This window comes from Pipistrellus hanaki (genome assembly GCF_964339955.1).
Source record: "Pipistrellus hanaki genome assembly, chromosome: X".
In the NCBI taxonomy this organism is placed as follows: Eukaryota; Metazoa; Chordata; class Mammalia; order Chiroptera; family Vespertilionidae; genus Pipistrellus; species Pipistrellus hanaki.
Window position 1 is genome coordinate 88,607,587 of NC_140524.1, and position 18,739 is coordinate 88,626,325.

The window sequence follows — 18,739 nt, forward strand, 5'->3', positions numbered from 1 at the left end:
TATCCCATAATCTGGAATAGTGCCTGCTATTTAGTTGGTGCTCAATTAAATTTTGTTTAATGGGTCTAAACTTTTCTCCAAAGAAGCTCTTCACATTAAATAATTGGTTATGTCAACTCTGCTTCCACAATTTCTCAATATTCCCCCTTCTTTATGACTATTCTCTACTTTGTGATCAGCTCTTAATCATCTGTCACATGGATTATCTACTAGCCTACAAACAAAGCAACTGCCTCTGGTCTTTTCACCTCTGCCTCCTCTCTAGAAATATTTTTTAAATTACCAATATGACTATATCCCTTAAATATAGGGATTTCTCATTGCCAAGAAATAGTCAGTGGTCTTGTACATCTTTTCTCTTCTGTCCAAAATGATTTTTTTCTTCCTCTAGAAAGATCAAAATCTCAGTTTTTAGATAATTGTATGAATCTAGAATTTCCTTTGTATATACACTTAGTGGCCAGATTATTATGATCTCTGAATGCATAATAATCTGGCCACTCAGTGTGCATCCTATATAATAAAAGGCTAATATGAAAATTGTCCTCTCGACCAGGAGTTTGACCAGGAGGCAGGCCAGCCAACCGTCCATGTCCCCTCGCCCTGGCCAGGCTGGCCATACCCCACCCATGCACAAATTCATGCACCAGGCCGGCCTCTATTATATATATATACCGAGTGGCCAGATTATTATGTGTTCAGAGATCATAATAATCTGGCCACTCAGTGTATTTTACCCTCTGAATTAGTTTTTCTTGCCAATATGTATAATACTTCTACATAGTTGTAATTAATGTGCACATTTTATTTTGTTTCTAGCTTTTTAATATTTGTCTTAACATTTTGTATGAAGTTGAGCATCATCCATGTAGCCCATTATCAGGGAAATGATTGACAGCAAGATGATTTTGCTCAACTATAGGCTAATGCAAGTGTTCTGAGCACATTTAAGGTAGACTAGGCTAAGCTATAAGACTTGGTAAGTTAGATGCATTATATGCATTTCTATCTTACAATATTTTCAAATTATGGTGGCTTTATTGGATATAATCTCATTGTAAATTGAGGAACATCTGTATCCCATTCATGATCAATCATTTCCCTTATGATTTGTATTAACTAGCATTTCTAGTGGTTGAAAATTACCTTTTAGTCTGGAGTACATATTGCATTATACAATGATATTATTTGTTTCTGATGAATATATAGTTCTGAAGTGTTTGAGGAAATTAATCTGATAGAATAGTGAACCATATGTGGGCTACATTGTTAATGCTTAACTGCATACAAAATGCTAAGAAAAAAATGTAAAAGCTGGAAACAAAAGAAAAAGTGCATGTAAATTAATTATAAATATGTAGAAGTATTATACACATCGGCAAAAAACAAATGAATTGAGAGGGTAAAATATATACTAAAGAAATTAAGATTCATACAATTATCTAAAATTTTGAGATTTTGATCTTTCTAGAGGAAGAAAAAATTCATTTTGGACAGAAGGGAAAAGATGTACAAGACCACTGACTATTTCTTTGCAATGAGAAATCCCTATATTTAAGGAATATAGTCATATTATTAATTTCAAAAATATCTCTAGAGAGGAGGCAGAGGTGAAAAGACCAGAGGCAGTTGCTTTGTTTGTAAGCTAGTAGATAATCCACATGACAGATGATTAAAATCTGATCACAAAAGGTAGAGAATAGTCATAAAGAAAGGGGAAAATTCAGAAATTATGGAGGTAGAGTCCACATAACCGATTATTTAATGCAAAGAGCTTCTTTGAAGGAAAGTTTAGAACCATCCAACAAATTTAAGTGAACACCAAATACATAGCAGGCACCGTTCCAGTTTATGAAATACTTCTGGTGGTAGCCCTGACAAGTTTGGCTCAGTGGATAAAGTGTTGGCCTGCAGACTGAAGGGTCCCATGTTCGATTCTGGTCAAGGGCATGTACCTTGGTTGCGGGCACATCTCCATTAGTGGGTATACAGGAGGCAGCTGATCAATGTTTCTGTCTCATCGATGTTTCTAACTCTATCCTTCTCCCTTCCTCTCTATAAAAAAATAAATAAAATATATATAAAAAATACTTCTGCTGGTAGACCATATAAATGTGAAATATTTAGTGAACCAAATATTCTTTCTGACATAGCAAACTATTTACTTAAGGAAAGGAGGCCTGAGGAAGGTGGCAAAGGTGTGGCAAAATCAACACGAGGAAAGTGGGAGGCAATTGTTTAGGGTCAAAGGAAAGTATTGTTAAGTGTTGTTGAAGAGCCAGAAAAAGACAGGAAATCCTGATTTTAATGGTGCTTATTAGCAAGTATATGATTTTTTTTCTTAGTTAAGCTTGGTGGCGCAGGGGCAATGGTAAAGAAAGCAAATATTTAGAGTTATGATTGATGCAGAGGTGAAAATGATAAGGTCACATGCAAGGAAGAAATAAGGAGGTGACTAAATTGAGGATGCAGTTCAAGTGGTTTTAAAGAGATTGATGCCATATCTAGAATGAATAGGGAATCACTCAAAACCAGTAGTGTGGTGGCAGCAAGGTTGAACTGTGAGGGATCAAGAAGCTAAAAGTGTCTATGTTGTTAGAGAATATTAGAAATATTTGTTTTCCAAAGCCGGTTTGGCTCAGTGGATAGAGCGTCAGCCTATGGACTGAAAGGTCCCGGGTTAAATTCCCTTCAAGGGCATGTACCTGGGTTGCGGGCACATCCCCACTAGGGGGTGTGCAGGAGGCAGCTGATCGATGTTCCTCTCTCATGGATGTTTCTAACTCTATCTCTCTCCTTTCTTCTCTGTAAAAAATCAATAAAATATAAAAAAAGAAATATTTGTTTAAGAGTGTTTTTAAACTGATAACAGTATAAACATTAACCATGTTAAATATTGTTATAAAATAAAAATAGTTATCAACAGGCATTTCCTCAATCATCATAATTCAATGGTTAAGAGCAGGGGTTCTGGGGTTATAATGTTAAATCCTGCCTGCTCCACTTACAAGCTATGTGACCTTGTAATGTTCTGATCAACGTGCACACTCAATAATCATTCATTATAGGTATTATTATCTAATTGGTTACTAACACAGACTGGCAATTTAGAGATCATTCAATTTAATATTATTGCCAATTTACAAAGCATAAAGTAAAGTTTTCAAGGTCACACAGGTAGTTATTTGTTTCTTAATGTAATAGAAGAACTTATGTATTTCTCTTCTGTGCTTAAAATGTTTTGGTTTTTTTTCATATTAGGTATTCACTGCTGTTCACTATGAGAGAGAGCTCATTGCAGTCAGTTTTGCAGGGATGAAAATTTGCTTTAAATTGAAGGATCTTTCCTGAGTAATTGATACTAAATAACCGGCCAACTCTGTCTCATAACTTCAGGAATAGATAATTGGCAGTGATCTTATACAGTATTTTTCCCTGGATGAGTGTTTAGTAAAATTAAGCAGAGTAACTGGGCTGTTTCAGCCAATTTGAAATATTTTGTTTTAATTTCTTTTTATTAGTTGCTAATTTCTAATACATTCCTTTAATTTATTTTCTTACATGAAAAATGAGCACTAATGATGAATTCTCTGATTTATATTAAACTAGATTTGTTGAATGCCAAAAATGCATTCTGTTGAAATCCTGTAATTTAGTACCCTCTTTTTACTGGAGAATAAAAAGGAATATCAAATTGTTTGTTTGTTTGTTTGTTTTGTTGTTTAAGGTTATATAGCTAGGGAGTGATTTGAATCTAATCTTCTTGGTCCAATTCCAGGGGTGTTTCAAATATACTTGGTAATCATTAGCAAACCACACTGCCTTGAAAACTAACAAAATACTTGGAATATGTTTCAAAAATTGTCACCAATAATCTAATCTGCTACTTCCTTCTAGGTCAACTTGTCTGATATAATGGTCACTTCCTTTTCTATTATTAACACAGGATGTCAGATTTCTACAGGTGTGTGCATTTCCTTGAGTCAATGTTTTCTTTCTTTTTATATTTCTTTCCTTTTCTTTCTTCTTCTTTTTTCCCAAGAATACAACCTAAATATCCAGCCAGAGAAATTAATCTGATGAGAAAGGCAAAAGTGGGACTGTATTTTATCACATTTCTAGGTCAAGGAAAAGTGATGACGGGATCATTATCTGAATGCCTGGGGAATGCCTCAGTATGCTGTGAGTATAAAATACTCAATTTTGAAGAGTTAATATGAAAAAAATGTTAAATGGGTCATTAACATTTTTATATTGATTAAATGTTGAAATAATGCTCTAGATGTATTGGTTTAAGTAAAATAATTATAATTACATTCGCCTGTTTCTTTTTACTTTTAAAATGTGGCTATTAGAATAAAATTACATATATGGATTGCTTCTGTGGCTCACATTATATTTCTCTTGTAATCTGTGGTTATTATTAGGATGGACATAAATATTTTCATTCTCTCCTTCTTTCTCATTTGATTTCTTCCTATATAGGATTAAGTATAGATATAGCCCAATGAAAAATCTGTCATTTGAATTGGAGTTCTATAAAATAATTGACATTTTCTGTCCTGTTTTAACACTTATTTGCTTTTAGTTTTCAGAAGTCTAATTCAAATACATCTTGAAGTGCTTTTTTATTTTATTCATCCTATTGGCATTTTCTCAGGTTTCTGAATCTTTAACTTTGATTTTTCTGAACATCGGAAGTTTCAGCCATTATTTGGTATCTAATTTCTCTGTTTAGGACTTTAAGTGCTGTGTTGAATAGAAGTGGTGAGAATGGGCATTTTTGCTTTGTTTTGGATCTTAGAAGGAAAGCTTTCAATTTTCCCCATTGATTTTCATCTTAGCTATGGGATTTTCATGTATGGCCTTTGTGTTGATATAAATTCCTTCCATACTTATTTTGTTCATGAATGGATATTGAAGTTTGTCAAATGCCTTTTATTTGTATACTGAGGTGATCAAGTCATGTTGTCAATGAAGTAGTTTTATGATGGCTGTTTTATTTTTTTATCATAAAGCAATCCTCCTTTATTTTTTTCTTTATTGATTAAGGTATTACATGTGTGTCCTTATCCTCCCATTGCTCCCCCATCCCCCCACTCATGCCCTCACCCCCTGGTGTCTGTGTCCATTGGTTAGGCTTATACACATGCACACAAGTCCTTTGGTTGATCTCTCCCCCTTAACCCCACCCTCCCCAACCTTCCCTCTGAGGTTTGATGGTCTGATCTATGCTTCTCTGTTTCTGGATCTCTTTTTGTTAATCAGTTTATGTTGTTCATTATATTCCATAAATGAGTGAGATCGTGTGATATTTATTTTTCTCCAACTGGCTTAGCATAATGCTCTCCAGTTCCATGCTGTTGCAAATAATAAGAATTCCTTCCTTTTTACCATAGCGGAGTATTTTATTGTGTAGATGTACAAAAGCTTTTTAATTCACTCAGCTGCTGATGGGCATTTAGGCTTTTTCCAAATCTTAGCTATGGTAAATTGTGCTGCTATGAACATAGGGGTGCATATATCCTTTCTGGTTGGTGTTTCTGGTTTATTGGGATACATTCCTAGAACTGGGATCACTGAGTCAAATGGGAGTTCCATTTTTAGTTTTTTGGTTTTTTTTTTAGGAAACTCCATACTGTTCTCCACAGTGGCTGCACCAGTCTGTGTTCCCACCAGCAGTGCACGAGGGTTCCTTTTTCTCCACATCCTAGTCAGCACTTGTCATTTGTTGATTTGTTGACAATAGCCATTCTGACAGGTTTGAGATGGCAATCTATAGATTCAATGCAATACCCATTAAAATACCACGGTCATATTTCACATACATAGAACGAACTCTCCAAAAATTCATCTAGAATGAAAAAAAGACCCCAAATAGCTGCAGCAATCCTGAGAAAGAAGAACAAAATAGGAGTAACCTCAATACCAGATATCAAGCTGTATTACAGAGTTTTATGATGGCTGTTTTAAAGTCATTGTCAGATAATTCCAACATCCCATCCATCTTAGTGTGGCATTTATTGGTTCTTTTTTCTCAGTCAAGTGTTGACTAACATGATTCTTGGTATAACCTATTGAATAATGAACATCTGAACATGGCTATTGAATAATGAACATCTGAGGTACTCTAGGATGACACTTTGGATTATATTTAATTTTCCTTTTTAATTAAGCAGTCTTATTGATATGTAGCATGAGGGCTAGGAATGTGTGTATGTTCAGTTTCTCACTAGACACCAATGATACCACCCTGACAAAAGTTGGGCACTCACTCATACTGCCTCATTATAGACAGGGATAGTTCAGCTCCCCCAGTGACACATTCCTGGCTAAAATTCCTGTGAACTTCAGTGACACATTCCTGGCTAAAATTGGACCACTGTGATTTTGGAGTTGTTGCCTTAGTCTGGACTATTCTTATACTGATTGTGTTATCTTATCAGAAGTCAATTTCCTAAGCAGAGAAAAATAACAGATAAGATTTCCAATTAAGAAAATAAAAATAAAAACTTTCAAAAATAGTAAATTTCCTTTCAGCTTTCAAGAAACATTAGACCTAAAATCTTTATTAATACCTACTACACACAATATTTTTCATTAATGGTCTTACTCAATTTATGAGTTTATTCTTTATCACATACACAGTGTATAACTGAAGTTTACCACTAAAAATGAAATTAATGTCCTAAAGTCCCATGGCTCTTCCTTATGTGTGAAAATAAAAATTGACTAACAGAATAATATACCATGAAATACATGTGTATAAAAAGATATTTTATTATTTCAAATGTATTAAAACTTACCGTTATGTGATATAGATTAGCTATTGCTTTTTCCAAATTTTCTGATTACTCTTATTCATTGAATTTACTAAACAGATTTATAAATGAATAAAATATGTATTTATACTGATTTTTTTGTTATAATAGAGGCCCAGTACACAAAATTCATGCACGGGGGCAGGCATGTCCCTCAGCCTGACCTGCACCCTCTCCAATCTGGAAGCCCTCAGGGGATATCCTACTGACTGCTTAGGCCCGCTCCCCATGGTTCTCTGCTCTCTGCAGGGCCTGCCTGTTCCACACTACTGTGACTGCCAAGCAGGCCTTGCTGGAAGCTGCCTCCTCCCTGCTGTCAATTTCCACAGAGGCCAAGAGGTTAATTTGCATACTCATTCCTGATTGGCTGGTGGGTGACAGTGACAGTCAATTTCCATATTACTCTTTTATTAGTGTAGAATAATTTTTCATCCGATTCTTTACTTTCTGATGTAAAGGACGCATATTAACTCTCCAACCCTAGAAAAATTGATCTTCCTTTTATATACTTCCTAATCCTAAGTAAATTGTTTTGTAGTAGAACTGAATACAAAAGATTTTTCAACAATTGCTCCTATCTTATTGTATTTTCATAACTTTTCAAATGGGAATGATGTGAGTGCAAATTTCCCCAGCACTGACATTATGAGACTTTTTTTGTTGCTAAAATATAGCAAAAAAGTACCACTTAGTTGTAGAGCTAACTGACCTACATATCTAACATCGACTTAATTAAATTCAGTCTTGCTAATGGCACTGTTATGTGGCTCAAACATAGAAAAACAATTGCATCGGGTCAATATACCTCCTGTTCTTTCCTCTTCTCCTGCTTTCTATTCTTTTCCAGTACTCCCTCACCTTCACCCCAAGGGACCATTGTTGCCTTAATGTTTTATGATAGTACAATGGGAAGGGCGCTGGATGAGAGTCAGAAGTCTTAGGGATTAGTTCTGGATTTGTGCTTAACTGGGTGTGTGAGCCTGTACTGAGCCTCAATTTTATCATCTGTAAAATGAAGTGTTTGGACTGGACATTTTATTTTCCTTCTAATCCTAAATTTCCTTCTAATATTAAATTTACATGACTCTAATTTATTTAGGACTGAAAATAAATGAGATAAAAACTGAACCACACTAAGTCATTATTGCCTTAATGTACTATTCTTTCTAAAATAATCTGAATTAAAATAGGCTTGACCTGGCTGGTGTCGCTCAGTGGTTGAGCATCAACCTATGAACCATGAGGTCACAGTTCAATTCCTGGTCAGGGCACATGCCTGGGTTGTGGGCTTGATCCCCAGTGTGGGGCATGCAGGAGGCAGCCAATCAATGATTCTCTCTTCATCATTGATATTTCTAACACTCTACCCCTCTTCCTTACTCTCTGAAAACAATCAAATATTTTTAAATAAAATAGGCTTGGGAAAGGCCATATTTATAATGAAGAAATGAATATTTTATCATAGACTTTTAGGTAGTTCTATTTAGGATAATATTTTGGGGTTACAGTAACTCTCATAGTGCATGTACACTGCCTCTGTCCTCTATATGAGAAAACAAGATTGTTCAGGCCAAATGTTGGAAACACATGAAAAGTTTGCCAGTATAGAGAGGCATTGTACCTGTTTGTATTGAATTGAGAGAGATGGGTCTCTTCCTGCCTTCATCAGCTACATGCCTGCTCTTCTCTTATCAAGCCTCCCATGTATGAGCAGGGTCTACACATGAGCTTTATTGCTGCTCTGTTCCCTATGAAGAATCCAGCCTGTACATTTTCTAACACCCTGCCTTAGAATCCTCCACTAAGTCCCAGTAATGGGATCATGGATCCTTCCATCCTTGATTTAAAAAAAAATCAGTAAGAGAAAAGAGGCCAAAGACTGTGTTTTCCATCGATATAAAACAATTTCCCACAATACTCATTCTACACTGATAATAAAATACATTTAAGAGCAGGGAAACCCCCCAGAAACATCCCTTTGAAGGAATTCTATTAAAAAATTACGACAGTTGTTATAATTAGATTTTGTAAAGAGGGTTGTAACTAATGTACATGATTCTAAATACTATTATTGGAGAAGAGAGTGTATCAGAATTCATTTAATGTATATTTTATTCTGCATTCTTGGACACAGATAAATTTTAAGTAGAATAAAATTCAAAATCAAGTTTCCTAACATAAATATATCTGGTATCTAGCACTGACCTTATTTAATCTGGGAGCTATCACAGGAACTGACCTTATTTAAACTGGGAATCATCGCTGCTTAAATTCTTACCTTTTAAATGTAAATATAAAATGCTAATCACAACATATAAGCAATTTCTACTGTCTGCTGCAGTTACTTTTTTTTTTTTAAGTGCACTTCATTTTGCAGATGGTGAGAGCTCTACTAATGCATCTATTGTTAGTGTGAAAGTCAAGTGATCATCTGTGTAGGTGGTTGTGTGGGAGTAACGCTAAGATTTACAAGGATTTTCTCCCACATTGGCAATCCACATCAAACAGAGAGCCATATGAAACAATCTTCTGTTCCCTGGCATTTTTAATTATTCATTTAATTTGTAATAATATAAAAATTCTCAATTAAAGTTGGTCATTTTTTCCTACTCAGATATAATCTTCATCTTTTAAATATATATATGTGTGTGTGTGTGTGTGTGTGTGTGTGTGTGTATGTGTGTATATATATATATATATATATATATATATATATATATATATATATTTAAATATATATATATATTTTTTCAATCAGGTATGTATCTGTTCAGGGATAAAAAGCTCTTAGAAGTTTAGCAGATAGAAACTCAATAAAGAAATTAGTAACTATGTTCAGACTGTCAGTTCTGAAATTTAAAATTTTTTACAGGTATGCATCAAGAATTATATAGTTGGACTTAAAAATCAAAGAGGAAGTTTTTAAAGAGGCACTGCTTGTCTGTTTCTACATAACTCTGTAGTGGTAAAAATGTAGACTATTTCTAGCATCTTATTTGTTCATTAATGTATTTTACCCAAGTAAATATTATCCCAAGTGAAAACAGTTATATATTAAAGCTCACAGAGCCCTAGAGCACCCACAGTTACTAAACCACATTAGACAGAAAAGAATTGTCTCTCTTCCATTGGGTGAACCTGCCTTTATTCTGTGTAAGGCTCCTTCCACCTTATTTCTCTCTCTCTCACTGCTTTGGTGTTGCCAATATCTGGATACAGTACAAAACCTTGGCCAACTTGACAATTTCCTAGACCTAAAGAATGTGTGATGAAAGTTTTAAGAAACTTTTTAGGATTTGTTGCTTCTGGTGGGGAAGGATAGTGGGGTTGCCATAGAAACATTATCAAGGTCTTCTAAAGTCAGGTTCTGGTCTGGACCGCACTTGATTCTTTATCTTTCCTTTTAAGACTATGTATTCTTCATTCTTTTAAGAATGCATTATGCACTGCTCCTATGGCAATGGAAACTAAAGAGAAAATAAACAAATGGGACTACATTAAAATAAAAAGCTTTTGCCCAGCAAAAGAAACCATCAACAAAACAAGAAAGCCCACTGTATGGGAGAACATATTTGTAAATGTTATCACTGATAGAGGTTTAATCTCCAACATCTACAGGGAACTTATACAACTTAATAAAAGGAAGATAAATGACCCAATAAAAAATGGGCAATGGACCTAAATAGAATCTTTTCAAAAGAAAACAGAAGGAAGGCCAAGAGGCATATGAAAACATGCTCAAAGTCACTAATTATCCGAGAGATGCAAATCAAAACAACAATGGGGTACCATGTCACACCTGTCAGAATGGCAACCATCAACAAATCAACAAAGGACATGTGCTGGTGAGAATGTGGAGAAAAAGAAAACCTCATGCACTACTGGTGGGAATGCAAACGGGTACAGCCATGTGAAGAACAGTTTCCTCAAAAACCTAAAAATGGAACTCCCATTTGACCCAGTAATCCCACTTCTAGGAATATATCCCAAGAAACTAGAAATACCAATCAGAAAGGATATATGCATCCCTATGTTCATAGCACAATTCACCATAGCTAAGATTTGGAAACAGCCTAAATGCCCATCAGCATATGAGTAGATTAGAAAACTGTGGTACATCTACACAATGGAATATTCTGCTATAAAAAAGAAGGAATTCTTGCCATTTGCAGCAGCATGGATGGAAGTGGAAAGCATTATGTTAAGTGAAATAAGCCAGCAATGAAAGAAAAATACCACGTGATCTTACTCATTTATGGAAAAGAAAGAACATTATAAACTGATGAACAAAAATATAGATACAGAGGCAGTAAAGCACCAAACTGACTGTCAAATTACAGCAGGAAGGCTGGGAGTGTTGGGGAGTGGGGGAAAGAGATCAACCAAAGGAATTGTATGCATGCATATATGCACAACCAATGAACACAAGACACTGTGGGTGTGGGATGAGGGCATGTGACGGGGTAGGGAAGGCTGGGGGAAGATCAATGGGGAAAAAGGAGATATAAGCACTACTATATGTAATACTTTAAACAATAAAATTAAATTAAAAACAAAACAAAACAAAAAAAAGCACAATGCATTATGCTTACGTGCCCCCCCCCCCCTTTAAAATTGCTTTCAGCCAAAAAATCCTTTATTGGTAAATAGTATCAGATAAATGCCAGCTATTTGATCTGAGGGGAAAAGGTCTTAGAAATTAATCAAATCCCTTTTGTTACAGTGAAAGATATCTAGAACTACAGTTAACACAAATTGCCCAATGAAAGTAGCTGACATGAGATCAGAACTGAGCCTCAAAAATCAGGTCCTTCAATATAAGATCTGTTGACAGGCTAATTTGATTTGCTTCTAGCAACTCATGACGCTATCATTCTTTTTCATTCAGGTCTCTAACAATTAGATAGGTTTTTTTCCCCCCTGATATCTCTTAACATTTTTTATAATTTTCATTCCTGCATTCCTCAGTAGCTGTACTTAAAACCATTCACGAAATGTGCTTAAATCTTGCTTAATATTTTTTTAAAACTTTTAAAAATTAAATTTATTGGGCTGACCTTGATCAGCATATAGGTTTTAGATATAGGTGTCTGTTACAAAGTCTGTATATTGCACTGTGTGCCCACCACCGAAGTCAAATCTTCCCCTGTCACCTTATATTGGGGTCTCCCTTTTCCCCTCAACCTCTTCCCTTTGGCATAAACCATATTGCTGTTTGTGTTCACGAGTTTCAGGTCTTTTTTTTTTACATTTGAAAAAATAATCTTTATTGTTGAAAGTATTAGAGATCTCCCTTTTTTTAATTTTTTTCTCTTTGACCCCCTCCACCCTGAATTGGCTACTCCTAGGCCTTCACCACACTATTGTCTATGTCCATGGGTTATGCATATATGCATATAAGTTGCCCAGTTAATCACTATTCCCCACCCCCACCTTCCGTCTGAGTTTGTCAGTCTGTTCCATGCTTCTATGTTTCTGGATCAGTTTGTTCATCAGTTTATTTCATTCATTAGATTCCACATATGAGTGAGATCATGTGGTACTAATCTTTCTCTGACTGGCTTGTTTTGCTTACATTAATACTCTCCAGGTTCATCCATGCTGTTGAAAATGGTAAGTGTTCTTTCTTTTTTACAGCTGCATAGCATTCCATTGCATGAATATACCACAATTTTTTTTTTTAACCACAGCATTTTTATTCACTCATCTGCTGATGGGCACTTGGGCTGTTTCCAAATCTCAGCTATTGTAAATTGTGCTGCTATGAACATAGGGGTGTACTGTTGATATTTGGCTCTGTTGACTAATGAGCCACTGCTTTAGGAGATGTATCGGTAAACATATTGCTATGAGAGATGTCTCAGCTTTTTCTGTCTATGGTGTCTTCTAAGTTATTTATGTTTTCATGACATATCTAAATCTTTTATCCACTTTGAGTTTATTCTTGTGTTATCTATTGTACTTTGAGTTTATTCTTGTGTATGATGAATTTCCAACATATATATTGGTTTGTAGTTTTATTTTTTGTGTGTAATCCTTACCAGGTTTTTGGTATCAGGGTTATATTGGCTTCACAGAATGTGTTAAGAAATATTCCTCTTCTTTGACTTTTTTGGAAAAATTGAGAAGGATGGGTTTTAAGTCTTCTTTGAATGTTTGGTAGAATTCATCAGTGAAACCATCTGGTCCTAGAATTTGTTTTTTGAGATGTTTTTGATGGTTGTTTCAATTTTCTTACTGCTGATTGGTCTATTTATATTTTCTAATTCTTCATGATTTAGTCTAGAAAGGCTATATATATTTCTAGGAGCTTATCCATTTCTTCTTGATTATTGAATTTGGCGGCATATAGTCTTTCATAATATTCTGGTACTAGAGGCTTGGTACATAAAATTGGTGCCCGGGTAGTGTCCCTAGACCTGGCCAGCAATCAGGGCCTTTTGGCTGCCCGCCAGGGCCTCTCTTCATTCCATGCTTCCCCCTAGTGGTTAGCACATATCAGAGCGAGCTATTGAACTCCCAGTCTCCAGGTCACATTCCTAAGGTGACACTTTGCATATTAGCCTTTTATATATATAGATGATCCTTTGTATATCTGGGATGTCTGTGGTGACTTCTCTCTCATTTCTGATTTTGTTTATATGGATCATTTCCCTTTTTTCCTTAGTTACTCTAACCAGTTGTTTGTCCATTTTATTAATCTTTTCAAAGAACCAGCTCTTTATATTATTGATTTTTTGTATAGTCTCTTTGTTATCTATTTTATTTAGTTATGCTCTAATTTTAACCTGTTAACCGAGCGGGACCTATAAATACGTCAAACGTAAACAATATTGGGAATGGGTAGGACGTATGAATACATCCTTGAAATATATGTTGCGCCCTGAGAGGGACGGTATATATTTTTTGTAATCTTTATAATTGTTTGTAAAATTTATAATTTTTTAATTCGATGTTTCCATTTTTTTGTTGGTATTCTTTTCTATTTGTTTGTAATTTTGTATTTTCCTTTGTGCTTTATATATAAATAAACGAAAAAATATATATTTCATTTATTTTAATTAAGTATAAATAAAAAAATAATAATATAAAATTACGTCCACTGGGCGTGACGTACTGACACGTCCTAGTGAAAGAGTGTGTGCCCGTTGTACATTCCGTAATTAAAAAGGGAACTCCCCGGTTAACAGGTTAATTATTTCCTTCCTTTGGATTACATTTGTTCTTTAAGATGTGATTTCAGGCCCTGACCAGTTTGGGTCAGTGGATGGAGTGTCAACCTGTGGACTGAAGGGTCCCGTGTTCAATTTTGGCCAAGGGCATATGCCCAGGTTGCAGGCATGATCCCCAGTAGGTGGCATGCAGGAGGCAGCCAGTCAATGATTCTCTCTCATCATTGATGTTTCTGTCTCTCTCCCTCTCACTTCCTCTCTGAAATCAATTAAAATCTATTTTTTTAAAAGTTCATTTACTTGGGATTTCTCTTGTTTCTTGAGATAGGCCAGTAATGATATAAACTTCCCTCTTATTTCTGCTTTCACTGCATTCCAGATGTTTTGATATGTCATATAATCAATCTCACTTGTCTCTATATATCTTTGGACTTCAACTTTTATTTTTTGTCTTAGTCAATTTTTAGTAGTATATTGTTTAATCTTTATGTATTTGTGGGTTTATTTACTTACTTTTTGAATTTTATTTCTAATTTCAAGGCATCATGGTCAGAGAATATGCTTTGTATAATTTAAATCTTCTTAAATGTGTTGATGATAGTCTTGTGACCCAGCACCTGGTTTATCCTTGAGAATATTCCCTGTGCACTGGAAAAGAATGTATAATCTAATGATCTGGGATGGATTAAAGGTTCTGTAAATGTTGATAATGCCCACTTGGTCTAGTGTTTCATTTAAGACCAATATTACTTTATTGATTTTGTATTTGGTCTAAAGCTGTCAATAGGGTATTTAGATCCCAACTACAATTGTGTTTTGATCTATTTCTTCCTTTAGTTCTGTGAGTAGTTGTTTTATATATTTTGGTGCTCCCTGGTTGGGTAAATATATATTAAGAAGTGTTATGTTTTCTTGATGTAGAGTCCCCTTTATTATTATAAAGTGTCTCTTGTTATCTTTGTTATCTTTAAATAAATTTTTGTCAAATCTACCTATGCCTATACCTGCCTTTCTGTGGAAGTTATTTGCTTGGAGAATCATTTTCCACCCTTTAACTTCGAAGCTATCTTTGTCTTTGCTGCTTAGATGTATCGCTTGTAGACAGTATATGATAGGGTTTTTGTTTTTGTTTTTTATCCACTCTACTACTCTGTAACTTAAAGAGGGCCACTTTGTTTACTTGTTGGATTTGAGGATCTAGTTCTTTCCATAGGGTTGGAAGATCTTATCCACTATTTGTTTGAATAGACTCTACATTCCCTCATTTCTCTCTTGCTTAACACCTTGTCTATAATTATAATATAGCTTTTCCTGATGGACTCAGATAGTTCTTATAGAGCTCTTTTACTTTTCTTTATGCTCTTGTCTCTCTATTCTTTCTTCTTCATCATTTCTAGATTTCTATATTCATTATCACTAATTCTTTTCTCCACCTGGTTGGCTCTGTTTTCTATACTCAGTAGTTCACTCTTTCAATTTTTTAAAAATATTTTCATTGATTTCAGAGAGGAAGGGAGAGGGAGAGAGAGCTAAAAATCTCAATGATGAGAGAGAATCATTGATTGGCTACCTCCTGAATATCCCCTAGTGGGGATTGAGCCCACAACACAGTCACATGCCCTGACCTGGTATCGAGCCATGACCTCCTGGTTCATATGTTAACACTCAACCATTGAGGACCACTTGCTGGTTAGTAATTTACAATCTTCCTGATTGCATGCTTCATTTCCAGAGTTTCTGATTGGTTCTTTTTTTTTTTTAAGTTTCAATCTCTTTGATAAAGTACCCATTTTGTTCATTGATTCATTTTCTGAGTACATTGAATTGCCTGTCTGTATTTTCTCAAATCTTGTTGAGTATTTTCAGAACTGCAATCTTGAAATCTGTCATTTATATCACATTCCATGTGTTCCAGCTTGCTTTCTGGGGATTTTTCATTTTCTTTCTGACTATCCTCATTACCACTTTTATTCATGGTATTTGCCTAGGCATTTATATGTCTATATTAATGAATATGTCTTTCTACTAATTTCAAGCAGAAGGTGATGAACCAAAATACTTTTTATCTCTATGATCTCCCAGTCTTGACCTCCACAGCTTTCATAAGACAATATGGCCACACTGCTTGGGGTGGGGATTGTTTTGCCCTCACTGTAATGGCGACTCTGACCCCATGGCGTCCCTCACTAACCACCCCTCCTAGGGATCAGTCTCAGAGGAAACAGTGGTTCTCCTGCAATAACTCTTGGTTTACAGGACTTAGACTGTCCTCCAGTCTAAGTACTGTAAATAATTAGATATTTATTAATATCTAATAAAATATTACAGTTTATAATATGCTCCTGGACCCAACTCCAAGGGCAACAGGAGGAAAGTTTTGGGGAGTCCAACTGGCAGCAGGACTCTGTGATTTGGTTTCTTTTTCTGAAACATTATCACCTGGCCCAATAGCAGAAAGCCACAAGGCAGAACTGAGTGCTCTGTCAGGATCTTCTAACTCAGATATTGTTTCACTCCCTAGCTTCTTGCCCTCCTGAGCTACACACACACACACACACACACACACACACACACACACACACACACACACACCTCTCTATTTATCCAGCTAAAGGAAGAGCTTACTACTGCAGGCTTCCTCCCCTCTCCAGGCCATGCTATGAACTCCTGGCTGCAGGGCTGCATCTACAGGCTTTCTGCACTCTCCTCCCTTCTCATCTCTCCGTTTAATCCTGGTTGTCCACCTTTAGATGTTTTAATGTGTGGGTCTCTCAGGCGTGCATCTGTGTTACACAGGGATTTCTTTGTTGAATTATAGTTGGTTAACGTTGAAATTTCAGGGGAACAGCTGAAGGGGCTCTCTCAAACCACCATTACTCTGACATTACTGATCTTGCTTAATTTGGACTTTAACACTATTCCTTTTTTACCTCTCCATTGTGACCTTTAGGAAATTACTTAACTGCTTTTGTCATGATTTTTTCCCACTGTTGTGAGGATTACTTGAATTAATGCACATGAAACAATTAGAACAGTCTAGAGCTCATTGTAAATGCTATATAAATGGCACTTAGTTATACTATTGTTGTTGTTGTTATTATTTAATAGAGTAACCATATATATTTCTATTCCTTTACGCTGTTGGTGTTAACCTTCTGCTACGTATTTTTAAAATTTAGACTATCATATATCTGAAAATATTTTCTACTTTTAAAAATGTATTTGTAGCCATTAAGCTAGGTAATTTAGTTTCATAAAAATAATTTGGTGGGGGGAAAATACCAAACAATCCTCCAAACAAACAAAAAACTATCCCCAGAAGAATAATAATAATTGAAAGGTGACAAAAGCAAAATTAAAAGAAAACTTTAAGGTGGTTTATATTCAAACATCATTCATATTATATTTGTTTTAACTCAGATATACTAGTGAAATGGGAATCAGGAATTTAAGATTATAATCAAGAAAAATACTAAAGTCAATGTTATAATCCAATTATTATCACCTGTTTATTTGGCTGAATCTTCCAGGGTTGACACAGCCAATACAATTATCCAACCGTAACTTCGTTGAAAGATACATACAATTTTAGTTGATTTAGAGGAGTTTGATTTTATCAAACTACAAAATAATCTATGGAAGAACCACACCTTAATGTCATAACTTAAATCCCAAATTCACTTAGCTTTATATCTGCAAAAGTCCAAATAAAACTACAACATGAATAGATAAAATTGATTATGTTAAAATAACAAGGAAACAAAATATAAACTAAATAAATCATATTCCTTTCTTTCTTTAGGCATTTAAATGCTGAAGGAGTAGCAGCATTGTGATTCCTGGCCAACAAATAGAAGACTAAATAGGTCTTAAAATAGTCAAGTATTCCATATTAATGTAATTGAAGCAGCTGTAGCTATGTCTCCTTTCCAGGTCAGTTCTGAAGTGATTCCTCAATTCAACAGCCTAGTTTATGTCATCACTAAAAATAACAGCATAACATTTTCTCCCTAAGGTCGATTTAGGGAACAAATGTACTGTAATAATTACAGCCATTATTTGTGACAATTTTCCTGACTCCTGAAATGAATGCAAATATTTAGAAATAGGAGTCAAGCAATCCTGTAGAAATACCTGACACTTTGACTTTGGAATGCACTATGCTTCTTTTTTTCTTTTTTAGTTGGTGTTATGCTAGACTGGAGAACAGTCTAAGTAAGGAATCATCTAAAATTTGCAACTGTAAGAAGGGGATAGGAAAATCTGTCAAACATAGGAAAAAATATCCATGATCTCAGGCCAAATCACACTGTAGAAATGCAAACAATAATAGATATTTCATTGCTAACTATAGAAGTAGTCAAAAATCCCTGGAAAACATTATTATAAAAATACCATCTGACAACCATTCAAGAAATTCTGGCATATAATAAAAATTTTGTAAATATTGAAATTATGTGCAGAAAACTTTAAAAAGTTATTGACTTACTAAGCTTAGGTGGAAAAATTCAATTGAATCAGATATGAGTTGTTTGATAATTGCTTTATCATTAAAAGATGCTTGAATTTTTTTAAAATATATTTTTATTGATGTTTCACAGAGAGGAAGGGGGAGGGATAGAGAGCTAGAAACATCAATGAGAGAAACATCAACCAGCTACCTCCTGTACACACCCTACTGGGGATGTGCCCGCAATCAATGTACATGCCCTTGACCAGAATCGAACCTGGGACTTTTCAGTCTGC